Raw genomic sequence first — 12,996 nt, forward strand, 5'->3', positions numbered from 1 at the left:
CTTTGGGCGGTTTTCAACCGTTGTTGAATTTGGATGATCTTCTCGGTATTTTCTTGTATTATCTCCGGACCCGTAATCTGTCTATCCCCCACTTCACTCCAATAAATAGGAGATCTGCAGTTTCTATCATAAAGTGCTTCAAACGGCGCCATCTCAATGCTTGAATGGTAGCTGTTGTTGTAGGAAAATTCTGCTAACGGTAGATGTCGATCCCAACTGTTTTCGAAATCAATAACACATGGTCGTAGCATTTATTCAAGCGTTTGTATCGTGCTTTCGCTCTGCCCATCAGTTTGTGGTTGATATACAGTACTCATGTCTAGACGAGTTCCTAATGCTTGCTGTAATGTCTGCCAGAATCTTGATATAAATCTGCCATCCCTATCAAAGATAATAGAGATTGGTATTCCATGTCTGGAGACGACTTCCTTCAAATACCATCGTGCTAACTTCTCCATCTTGTCATCTTCTCTTATTGGCAGGAAGTGTGCTAATTTGGTGAGACGATCAACTATTACCCAAATAGTATCAAAACCACTTGCAGTCCTTGGCAATTTAGTGATGAAATCCATGGTAATGTTTTCCCATTTCCATTCCAGGATTTCGGATTGTTGAAGTGGACCTGATGGTTACTGATGCTCAGCTTTGACCTTAGAACATGTCAAACATTCTCCTACGTATTTAGCAACATCGGCTTTCATACCCAGCCACCAAAAATGTTTCTTGAGATCCTTGTACATCTTCCCCGTTCCAGGATGTATTGAGTATTTGGTTTTATGAGCTTCTCTAAGTACCATTTCTCTCATATCTCTAAATTTTGGTACCCAAATCCTTTCAGCCCTATACCGGGTTCCGTCTTCCCGTATATTAAGATGCTTCTCCGATCCTTTGGGTATTTCATCCTTTAAATTTTCTTCTTTTAAAACTCCTTGTTGCGTCTCCTTTATTTGAGTAGTAAGGTTATTGTGAATCATTATATTCATAGCTTTTACTCAAATGGGTTCTCTGTCCTTTCTGCTCAAGGCGTCGGCTACCACATTTGCCTTCCCCAGGTGGTAACGAATCTCGAAATCGTAATCATTTAATAACTCAATCCACCTACGCTGTCTCATGTTTAGTTGTTTCTGATTAAATATGTGTTGGAGATTTTTGTGATCGGTATATATAATACTTTTTTACCCCATATAAGTAGTGCCACCAAGTCTTTAATGCAAAAACAACCGCGCCTAATTCCAAATCATGCGTCGTATAATTCTGCTCGTGAATCTTCAATTGTCTAGACGCATAAGCAATTACCTTCATTCGTTGCATTAATACACAACCGAGACCTTGCTTTGAGGCATCACAATATATCACAAAATCATCATTCCCTTCAGGTAATGACAATATAGGTGCCGTAGTTAACTTTTTCTTCAACAATTGAAACGCTTTCTCCTGCTCATCCTTCCATTCAAATTTCTTCCCTTTATGCGTTAATGCAGTCAAGGGTTTTGCTATTTTGGAAAAATCATGGATTAATCTTCTGTAGTAACCAGCCAATCTTAAAAATTGACGTATATGCTTCGGAGTTTTCGGGGTTTCTCACTTTTCAACGGTTTCAATCTTTGCCGGATCCACCTGAATACCTTCTTTGTTCACTATGTGACCGAGGAATTGAACTTCTTCCAACCAAAATGCACACTTTGAAAATTTAGCGTACAGTTTTTCTTTCCTCAACAATTCTAGCACTTTTCTCAAATGTTCTTCATGCTCTTGATCATTCATTGAGTAAATAAGTATGTCATCAATGAAAACAATGAAAAACTTTTCAAGGTATGGTCCACACACTCGGTCCATGAGGTCCATGAACACAGCTGGTGCGTTAGTCAACCCAAATGGCATAACCATAAACTCGTAATGACTGTAACGCGTTCTGAAAGCAGTCTTCGAAATATCATCCTCCTTCACCCGCATTTGATGATACCCAGAACGTAAATCAATCTTCGAATAAATTGACGAGCCTTGTAGTTGATCAAATAAGTCGTCAATTCTCGGTAGTGGATAACGGTTTTTGATGGTAAGTTTGTTCAACTCTCGGTAGTCGATACACAACCTGAATGTACCATCCTTCTTTTTGACAAACAAAATAGGAGCTCCCCATGGTGATGTACTTGGTCGTATAAAACCACGCTCTAAAAGTTCTTGTAGTTGGTTTTGGAGTTCTTTCATTTCACTGGGTGCGAGTCTGTATGGAGCACGAGCTATTGGTGCAGCTCCTGGTACAAGGTCTATTTGAAATTCAACGGATCGATGTGGGGGTAATCCCGGTAATTCTTTCGGAAATACATCGAAAAATTCTTTTGCGACAGGAACATCACTGATGTTCTTTTCTTCATGTTTAACTTCCTCGATGTGTGCTAGAATGACGTAACAGCCTTTTCTTATTAATTTTTGCGCCTTCAAATTACTAATAAGATTTAACTTCACGTTGCTCTTTTCTCCGTATACCATTAAGGGTTTTCCTTCTTTTCGTACAATGCGAATTGCATTTTTGTAACATACAATCTCTGCTCTCTCCTTTTTCAACCAGTCCATGCCAATTATCACATCAAAACTCCCTAACTCTAATGGTATCAAATCAATCTTAAACGTTTCGCTAACCAGTTTAATTTCTCGATTCCGACATATTTTATCTGCCGAAATTAATTTACCGTTTGCTAATTCGAGTAAAAATTTATTATTCATAAGCGTCAATGGACCACTTAATTTAGCACAAAAATCTCTACTCATATAGCTTCTATCCGCACCCGAATCAAATAAAACATAAGCAGGTTTTTCATCAATAAGAAACGTACCCGTAACAAGCTTCGGGTCTTCTTGCACTTCTGCCGTATTAATATTGAAAACTCTTCCGCGACCCTGTCCATTAGTATTCCCCTGATTTGGGCATTCGTTTCTGATATGACCCGGCTTCCCACATCCATAACAAATAATGGCGGTATTATTTGTTCCGACTTTATTTGTTCCTTTATTCTTGTTAGCCATTGGTCCGTAAACTTCATACTTCGTCGTACCATGACCCTTTCTATTACACTTAGTACAAGATGTCGTACAAAGCCCAGTCGGATGGTATCCTTCACACCTCTGGCATGGTTTCTGCCTCTGATTGTTATTGTTGGGATTGTTGTTGTTGCGGTTGTTGTTATTGTTTGTTGGGATTGTTATTGTTGTTGCGGTTAAAGTTGCAGTTGTGGTGGTAGTTATTGCATTTGTAATTGCGATTATTGTTGTTGTTGTTGTATTGGTGACTCTTGTCACTGTTTTCTTCCCACTTCCTCTTGACTTGTTTCGTGTTGGCTTCTTTAGTCACTTGCTCTTTAATTCTCCCATCAATCTGATTTATGAGTTTATGAGCCATTCGACTTGCCTTTTGTATGGAAGCGGGCTCGTGTGAACTCACATCTTCTTGAATCCTTACTGGTAACCCTTTTACAAACGCGTCGATCTTCTCTTCTTCATCTTTGAACACTCCCGGACACAATAGGCACAACTCTGTGAATCGTCGTTCATATGTGGTAATGTCGAACCCTTGTGTTCGTAACTTTCTAAGTTCTACCTTGAGCTTATTGACTTCGTTTCTAGGACGGTACTGCTCGTTCATTAATTGCTTGAATGTCAACCACGGTAGTGCGTAAGCAGCATTTTGTCCTACCTATTCAAGATAGGTGTTCCACCACGTTAACTCAGTACCTGTGAAGGTATGCGTAGCGTACTTAACTTTGTCCTCTTCAGTACACTTACTTATGGCAAACACCGATTCGACTTTCTCGGTCCACCGTTTCAATCCAATTGGTCCTTCGGTTCCATCAAATTCCAAAGGATTGCAGGCAGTGAATTCTTTGTAGGAGCATCCTACACGATTTCTTGTGGAATTAGTTCCACTGCTAAATTCAAAGTTATTGTTATTTTGCATCGCAGCCTGTACTGTGGCTATGTTTGCTGCAAGGAAAATACGGAAGTCTTCCTCACTCATGTTCAAATTCTGACGAGTCGTCGGTGCCATTTCCTTCAAAAATAGCCCAAAAGAATTAAGTTAATCATATAGAATATTAAGAGTAGTCAATAGTATTTCGTAGCATAATATGAACTCATTTATAAAAGCTTTTTCTTCATATTAGCGTTTTATAGTTTTAATTCGAGTAGTACCTACCCGTTAAGTTCATACTTAGTAGCTAATATACAATTTAACTACTACAATTCTATATGAAAAACTGATTATAATAATATTTCGCATTCAAACTTTTATACAATATTTTACAAACTTACAATACCGCTATTATACATATAGGATGAAATATAGCACATAATAACTTTGCTACTCGGCAGCTATAAAGGCAATTCTAGTTAATACGCAAGTTGTTCAGCAAAAGAAATAAAGACACGTAATTCAAAAGTCCAGAAACAAGTCATGCATTCTGGTTTTACTAAGATGATTTCCCATCCTTGGTCTTGTGGAAAGTAACTGTTATGACATTTGGCTAGGCAGCATGTTGTAATGTCGTCAAAAGGATGAGGGTTTCATAATGTCCAACAGCCCCGTAATAATCTAAAAACCTTGTTTCTCACCCTAACTACTGAATCCGTCACTTGTGAGAAGGTTTTAATTAAAAGTTGTAACCCGATGTTTTTTTTCTCACTTTGGTAAGAAGCGAACATCACTAACCCGTAAGTATAACATGCTTCTTTATGTTGCATGTTAGAAGCTCTTTCTAACTCACGAAACCCTATGTTGGGATATGTTGAGTCAAAATAGGTTCTTAACCCATAGCGTAAAATTGCATTTGGGTTTCCCGCATTTAATGCTTTAAAGAAAACACGGCGTAACTTATGGTCTCCCCAATGTGATATACCACACCTATAAAAGGAAAGCCTTTTATAAACTAAGGCATTTCTGGAAAGTCTTTCAAATGTTTGACAAGTTAATTTCGCCATAACTAAATGTGCTGATGAATTCTGACCGACTCTAGACAAGATTTCCTCAATCATATCCTCTGGTAGGTCTTCTAAAATATTCGGTTATCTACCCTTAACGTCTATTTTGTTTTTATACTGTAAAATAGACAAGGATTAGATTCGTAAAAGATAATTAACAAATAATACAAACAATTTTTACATAGAACATAAAAGTACAAGCACACTACAATACATATAATACACAATATAATTACAACCCTCTAATCTGAATCACTGGTTTCTTCTTCTTCGAACTTGGTTCGTTTTTCCTAATTTTCTAGGGATATATGGTGTTCCTCTAATACGAGCCGTTGTTTTCCACAATGGTTTAGAAAAACCTGATGGTTTAGAGGTTCCCGGGTTATTGTTACATTTTAGGAAATACGGATGTTGCCGATACATATAAAGTTCATCGGGGTTGGAATCAGGTTTCTCTATTTTTATACCTTTTCCCCTATTATTTTCGTTTGCTTTATTAAATTGGGTCGAGGTAATTTCTATAACATCATCGGAATCCTCATCGGGATCCGATTCATCGGAAAATTGGTAATCTTCCTGATGTGTTAAGACGTAACCTTTAAAATGTAGACAATATGCTTAATAATTAACACATAATACAGGCAACTAAACTCGATCATGCAGTAACTAGCAAGTAAATTGACCAGTTCGATCCATAGGGAGAAGTTTGTTTTAAGGACTTTATAACGATTAATTATTCTAAAGGGGGGTTTGTGTTTGAAGTTGTATTTTTGTTTAACGAAACAGTAAATAAATGTAGTAATTAACAAGAATGATAATGCGGTGTTTACTTCTTTGCTTGATAAATGACAGGGATTGTTCTTTTATAATTAAAACCGTTATGTTATAGTTACAATAGAGCAGTTTATATCAATTTCAAAATTTCTATAAACTCTTTTGCTATGTTTAATCAACAGGATTCTTTCGTGGTTGAATTCACATAAAACCTAGTTTACTAAGATCACTCTAAGTAAACTACATGATTGTATATCCTAAATATCGTTCAATTAACATCCTATACTCACATATAGGTGGCTAGATCACTAGGTGTTGAAGTATAAGCTATAGTCTTTGATAAATTCACATAAATCAAGTCATAACTTACATAATTGAACTAGGATACAAGGATGATTATAACTATGGATCTTTTGAAAGAACATGGTGATTTAAATTGATTAACTAACTAGATTCAACCCGGTTAAACTTACGTGAAACCTAAATTACAACAATCACTTGAGGTAACTTCATAAGTATGTTGCTTTGGAACTTATTCAATTACCGAAATAAACACATAACAAAATCACTTAAGTGTATGTATCTAGTCGTCTAGATTACTAGATGTATTGAAGTATAGATTGTTTTCCTAGTTAACTCACATTAATAGGTTTGCAATCTATATAATTGAAGTAATGATCTAAACAAGCATAACAATGGTTCTTACGATTGAACTAGATAATTAAATCAATCAAACATATGTATAACTAGCATAACATCAAAGTATAGAACAATCTTAAGCCATAAATCTTACATTGAAGCAAACACACAAGGCTTTTAGCCTAACATAGTAGAACTAATGAAACAGTAAATACAAGTTGAATTCATGTTAAAAAGATATAGAACAATAGTACCAATTGCGATAAACGATCCTAGCTTAATCTTGATGTTGAAAGAGTGGAGATTGACTTGCAGCCTTCCTTAGACCTTGAAAATCGTCTTAGAACTCAGGGAGAACGTAGTAGTGAAGGTCCCTTAAGTAAGTAACCAAAGGCTTCATTAAATAGCCTCAAAAGTTAGGTATTTTGGCCAGAAAGTGACCAGATGCGCCGCATTTCTTTGGGATGCGCCGCATCTCTTTACGTTTAGTAGATTCCAGCTCGATTTTGCACTCAGGACTGTCGGCAGGGGGTCAGATGCGCTGCATCTAGGACAGATGCACCGCATCTGGCTTGGATGCGCCGCATCTGTTGCTATTTTGGCCCAGAAGTCTTCATGCTCCGCATCTGAAACTGTCAGGAGTTATTTGGTGCATAGATGCGCCGCATCTAAGAGAGATGCGCCACATTTGGACCTGTTTCAGTGGTTTCGGACTGTTTTACGCATTCGATCTTCATTTTAACTCTGTTTTCGCTGTTGGTCTTCATTTATTCATTCACAATGGACTTTTTACAAATATAAATGAATTACAATACATACGTACAACAATTACATACAAATGGAACAACATTGGATCGAAATAACGACAATAAACATGTATAATTTTGGCGTTATCAAAATCCTCACACTTAAACCTTGCTTGTCCTCAAGCAAGACTTACAAGAAATCGAAATTTACTATAGTAAACACACTTATTTAATTTAGAACATAAAAATGGGAATCACTCACTTGATATAGTACACAAGATACACAAGTTATTTAGTAACACAATAACTCACGCTATATGGAAATCACACTTGGGTCACAATATATACACACTCACACTTTTATTTATTTCACAATGTAATACACACACTTTGAGTACACACACGATTATTTATTTCACAATGTAATACACACACTTTGAGTACACACACGAAATGAAATCACGCCAAAGTCGAAAGGTGGGTTTTAAAGTCCACATTTCTTAAAAATTTGGATCCTTAGGGAAATTGGGACCTTTGTGAAAAACCTTTTATATTTTGAAAATTAGACATGTTAGTTTTTACACTAACAAGTTTTCCGGTTTTAACCTCAAAGTCCGGTTGAGGGTAACTGAAAACCGAAGCCTCAGTCGGCGCTTAGCAAGCTACTCGCCCCCATGATTGAAGTATCATGGAACTTGAAACCGGATGTCCTAAAAAATGGTTTTACGCAATATAGTTCATAAAATAGCATAAGTTTTAGAAGAAACTATATCGTGTCCAAATATCATCGGTGAACCATGAGTTTGCACACCTCAATTTGTTATGGCATATGTATGTTGGCCCCAGTCAACACAGATGCGGTTGATCTTTACGGAGATCATCCATCTGGGGATTAGATTCATTAGTCTTAAAAGCTAATTTGCAATGTGCCCCCCCATTGTACGAGACAGATCCATCTCATGGTTAGGATAAGTCAGACCACCAAAAACCCTGTTTGATGCTGAGGTGAGGTGGATTTCCAACCGATGATAGAGATGACTTTTCAAGATTTTTCATCAACCTACAGCTGTTCTGGACTACAACTTCTAACATAAGTTAGCAAGTGTGTTATATTGGAAGACTTGACTTCCTTCACAATCATTACATAAATGAGCATTGGATTAGATTGTTAGAACAACAAATTACTTGATGATTTTCATTTCATCCAGAATGTGGTATAGCATGATGATTATATCTTTTATATGACTACTAGTTTTATGATTTTTTAAAAAAAGAATAAACTCAATCATTTGGTTGTTTCTTAATTTGTTTTGTGATAATAATTTTGGTGTATACACCTAGTTTTAAAATCTACAAATTTTAAACAAAATTTGAATTTATGAAGATAAAAGTTTAAAAATTTTCACCATTTTAAGCCTTTTTAACCAAAATCAAAAACCCGAAAGAATTTATAACTTCCTCCCCACACTTGAGTTCATGTATCGCCCTCGTTACATGAAATCAGAAAAATTTAAATTCAAGAGGGTTAAAGAGTGTAAGAGAGTTTATTACTTTCAAGGTTTAAAACCGAAGTTCACAGGATGATGGCGCTGAACTGAATGCCAGCATAAGAACATCATCCGCTTCTTGCAACCACAAAACAATCACCAATCAAGAATGTGCTGAACTTACTGCCAATCTTTGTAAAAATGCAGCATATAGCACAATGCTCACCTGTAGCAATTCAAACAAAGGAACCATACGATTCACACAAATAAATGGGGGTGTACTCCATGTACTAAAAACCCCACTTTTAATTATCTAAATTATTCAAATTACAATTATCCAAAATATTATCTAGTTATTACACACCAAACTTGAAAAGAAATTGTTTTTGAAACAAACCAACATCAACCAAACCTGTCACGCATCAGGAAAAATCACGTCATCTTCAGAAAAATCCCCAAAATGAGTTACTTGGGCCAGCTCCACCTTCGCTTTGGTTTCCCGCGTCGTCGTCCTGAAATATTGAGGGGTTGTACCCTTGATAAGTTCCTTGAGCAGGGATGACAGCAGTGTCTTCAGTAGGCGGGTTAGGAGGAGGAGGATAAGGCGCAGGATATGGATCACCCATTCGAACCCAAGGTTCGTATGCAGGCCAAGGAGAGGGGGTATAGTTAGCGGGATCTGCAGCGTATGACACTGTCTGTTCATGTATCCAATTAAGCTGATTTTGCTGCCCCGCTTGAGTGTACCATGTTCGGTCATTTCCTACATCAATGTAATGTTGCATCTCCCTGTTACCTGCATCGTAGTGATCAATTACCTTTTGGGTGTTTCGATCACTATGGAGTCGCATATCTGAAAACTGGCGCGCCATGTAAGCCTCCCAATCATTTCTCGGACCCGAACTACTTCTAACATTCGGCTGTGGATCTGGTTGCTGTTGGAGTTGTTCTGGTTGCCTGTTCACGGGATTCTCATACCTAGTTAGAAGGCCGTTCGGCCCCCTAGTCAAAATGTTAGCCCTTGTATAGCTTACTCTATCAAATGCAATCATATGTTTCTCCTCTAACCCGCTTGTATTGATACGAAAATGTTCGGCAATCCTGGTTACAAAATGGCAACCCATGATTGGTGTAATCTTTTTCCTTTCTTCGAGAAGGAAAGTGAGAATCATTCGTGGAATATGAACATGGGAGTGATCCATTATCGCGTGAATATACCAGATATCCAAGTTGGTTACTTTTTCGCTACTGTTTTTTCGACAGTTTATGGTACTTGAAATGAATCTTTGGACGCATCGATGCTCGTAGGAACGTAGCTTGCTACAAGTCTGCTTACTTGCACTATATGCGCTATTGCTCATGTCCACCCATGCTGCTGAATGATTAAAAGAAGAAACATAGTATATACATTGATTAAAGTAATTTTGCATCAGTTGATGTGGCAACCCTTCATAAATATCCAACACCTTCACAAATTGTAGCAGTGTTAATGTTCGGTCTTGTCCTCCAAGACAAAATCTCATAAAGGTACCGGATGTTGGTGACGTGTAATCAACCCTAAGTGAACCAACGAATTCTTTGACTAAAAGTGGGTAAACTCTTTCTTGCATTCTGAAAAGGTTTTCCCATGCATATATTCGATGGCCTTGATACGTTACTCGGAAAAGGTTGCGAAAATTTTGATATTCGCCGGCTTCTTCTAATGGTGTCCAATCGATATATTTCCCCGGATATACGTCTTTGTGTAGAAGTGCCTTCATCCGTTCATGGTATTCCGGATGCCTCAAAACTGCATTGATCCATGGATCCGGAGTGGTTAATCCACGGACATTTAACTGCCGGTTGTCAATATCCATTTCTTCCTCTTCAGCAGCATGTTCTTCTTCACTTGTATCCTCATCTACAATTGTCGGGGCTTTTTGCTTCTTTGATTTTGGGTTTGATGATGATGCTCTAGTCTACAAAAACACAACAAAACCAAACAAACAAAATAAAAAACCAAGTCGATTAGCGTTAAAGAAATTCAAAACATCTTTCATATTGCACTTAGCGAAAACCATGTAGATATGTTAAGTTCCAATTAAATCTCAATGTTTATGTTAACCAATATCTTAACATGGTATGAACTATTTTCACTCTTAACAAACATGTACTAGTATGCCAATTGATTCAAATCACTTTACAAGTATAATCATACATAGCATGCTTCATTTCACCAAACACTTGCAATGTCATAACATATGGAACCATAGGCATTCATCAAAAAGCATGTTAAACATATGCAATCAATGGTTTTCATACATTTAGAACATTAAATTCATCTCAAGTCAACAACTTCATCAAAATGCTTAAGCATATAATCCTTAACTTATATAATAATTACTTTCAAATCGAAATAACACCAAGTTAAGGTTCACATGTGTTTAGCATAAGTAATTATTTGCATAACTTCAACTTAGAACACTTACTAGTTAACAAAAGTCAAAATCTCTAATTCAAGAACCCTAAAATTCAATAATTTGTGTAATCGTGTAATTCAACAAAGGTTCATGCGATTTTGTTAATGTATACTAGTAATCAAACTTCAAAATATCTCAATTGAATAAATTAATGGCCAACATTCCGAAACCCCTAAATTTATGAAGAACCCTAATTTCCAAAGTAAAGATTTTAGCAAATAATCATGAAATTAGAGCATGAATAAGGATTAGTAGCAACAATTTAAGCATATAATGACCAAAACATGAACATTCAAACATCCTCACACTAAGAACAAGCTAAATCCAATTTTTAGATTGAAGAACACAAGAATCATGAAGTGTTTAGGATTAATCTTACCTTTCTCATGTTGATATTCGGATTTGATGCTCAAAGATGGGATTAATCGGTTCAATTAGTGATTAGAGATTGAAATTTTGAGAGAGAATGAGATGGGATTCGGAGTAGTTGTTGAAAAAATGAGAAAAAAATGATAAACTCCCATATTTGTGCCAAAAAAATAGGGCAGAATCCAACATACAGACACAGATGCGGCGCATCTGCAGCAGATACGGCGCATCTGGATCAGATGAAGCGCATCTGAAGCAGATGCGGCGCATCAAATGGTCCAAATGCGGCGCATGACCCATTCTCGGCGCATTCAAAACTCTCGGGATTTTTCTTGCCTGCAGATGCGGCGCATCCATCATAGATGCGGCGCATCTGGCCCTGTTGCACCAGCTTTTGACGTTTTTTCACGTTTTTAACATTTCGGAAGGTTCCTAAACAACTTGGTTCGTATAATAACTTAGAAATCACTCAAAAACACTCAAATTTATTAAAATATGTACACGAGTGGGACTATATACATGTTGTGAAGTTTAACGAGTCGTTCACGCGACTCCGTCCCAAGCTAATTAGCCTTGGGGTGAAAGGACCCGTTCATATACATTATAAACGATTCACAATAGCTGATTACATCGCGAGGTGTTTGACCTCTATATGATACATTTTACAAACATTGCATTCGTTTTTAAAAGATAAACTTTCTTTACATAGAAAGTTGACAGGCATGCATACCATTTCATAATATCCACTATCCAACTATAATTGACTTAATAATAATCTTGATGAACTCAATGACTCGAATGCAACGTCTTTCGAAAATATATGCCATGAATGACTCCAAGTAATATCTTTAATATGAGCAAATGCACAGCGGAAGATTTCTTTAATACCTGAGAATAAACATGCTTTAAAGTGTCAACCAAAAGGTTGATGAGTTCATTAGTTTATCATAATCATTCATTTTCATCATTTTAATAGACCACAAGAATTTCATTTCCAGTTCTCATAAATATACGTCCCATGCATAGAGACAAAAATCATTCATATGGTGAACACCTGGTAACCGACATTAACAAGATGCATATAAGAATATCCCCTATCATTCCGGGATCCTCCTTCGGACATGATATAAATTTCGAAGTACTAAAGCATCCGGTACTTTGGATGGGGTTCGTTAGGCCCAATAGATCTATCTTTAGGATTCGCGTCAATTAGGGTGTCTGTTCCCTAATTCTTAGATTACCAGACTTTAATAAAAAGGGGCATATTCGATTTCGATAATTCAACCATAGAATGTAGTTTCAATTACTTGTGTCTATTTCGTCAAACATTTATAAAAGCGCATGTATTCTCAGTCCCAAAAATATAAAGGGTAAAAAGGCAAATGAAACTCACCATACTGTATTTCGTAGTAAAAATACATATAACGTCATTGAACAAGTGCAAGGTTGGCCTCGGATTCACGAACCTAAATTAATTATATATAATTATGTGTTGGTCAATATTTGTCTAACAAATTAGGCCAAGTCATAGTGTACCACAATCCTAATGCT

Source organism: Rutidosis leptorrhynchoides, chromosome 4, assembly GCF_046630445.1.
Source record: "Rutidosis leptorrhynchoides isolate AG116_Rl617_1_P2 chromosome 4, CSIRO_AGI_Rlap_v1, whole genome shotgun sequence".
Lineage (NCBI taxonomy): Eukaryota > Viridiplantae > Streptophyta > Magnoliopsida > Asterales > Asteraceae > Rutidosis > Rutidosis leptorrhynchoides.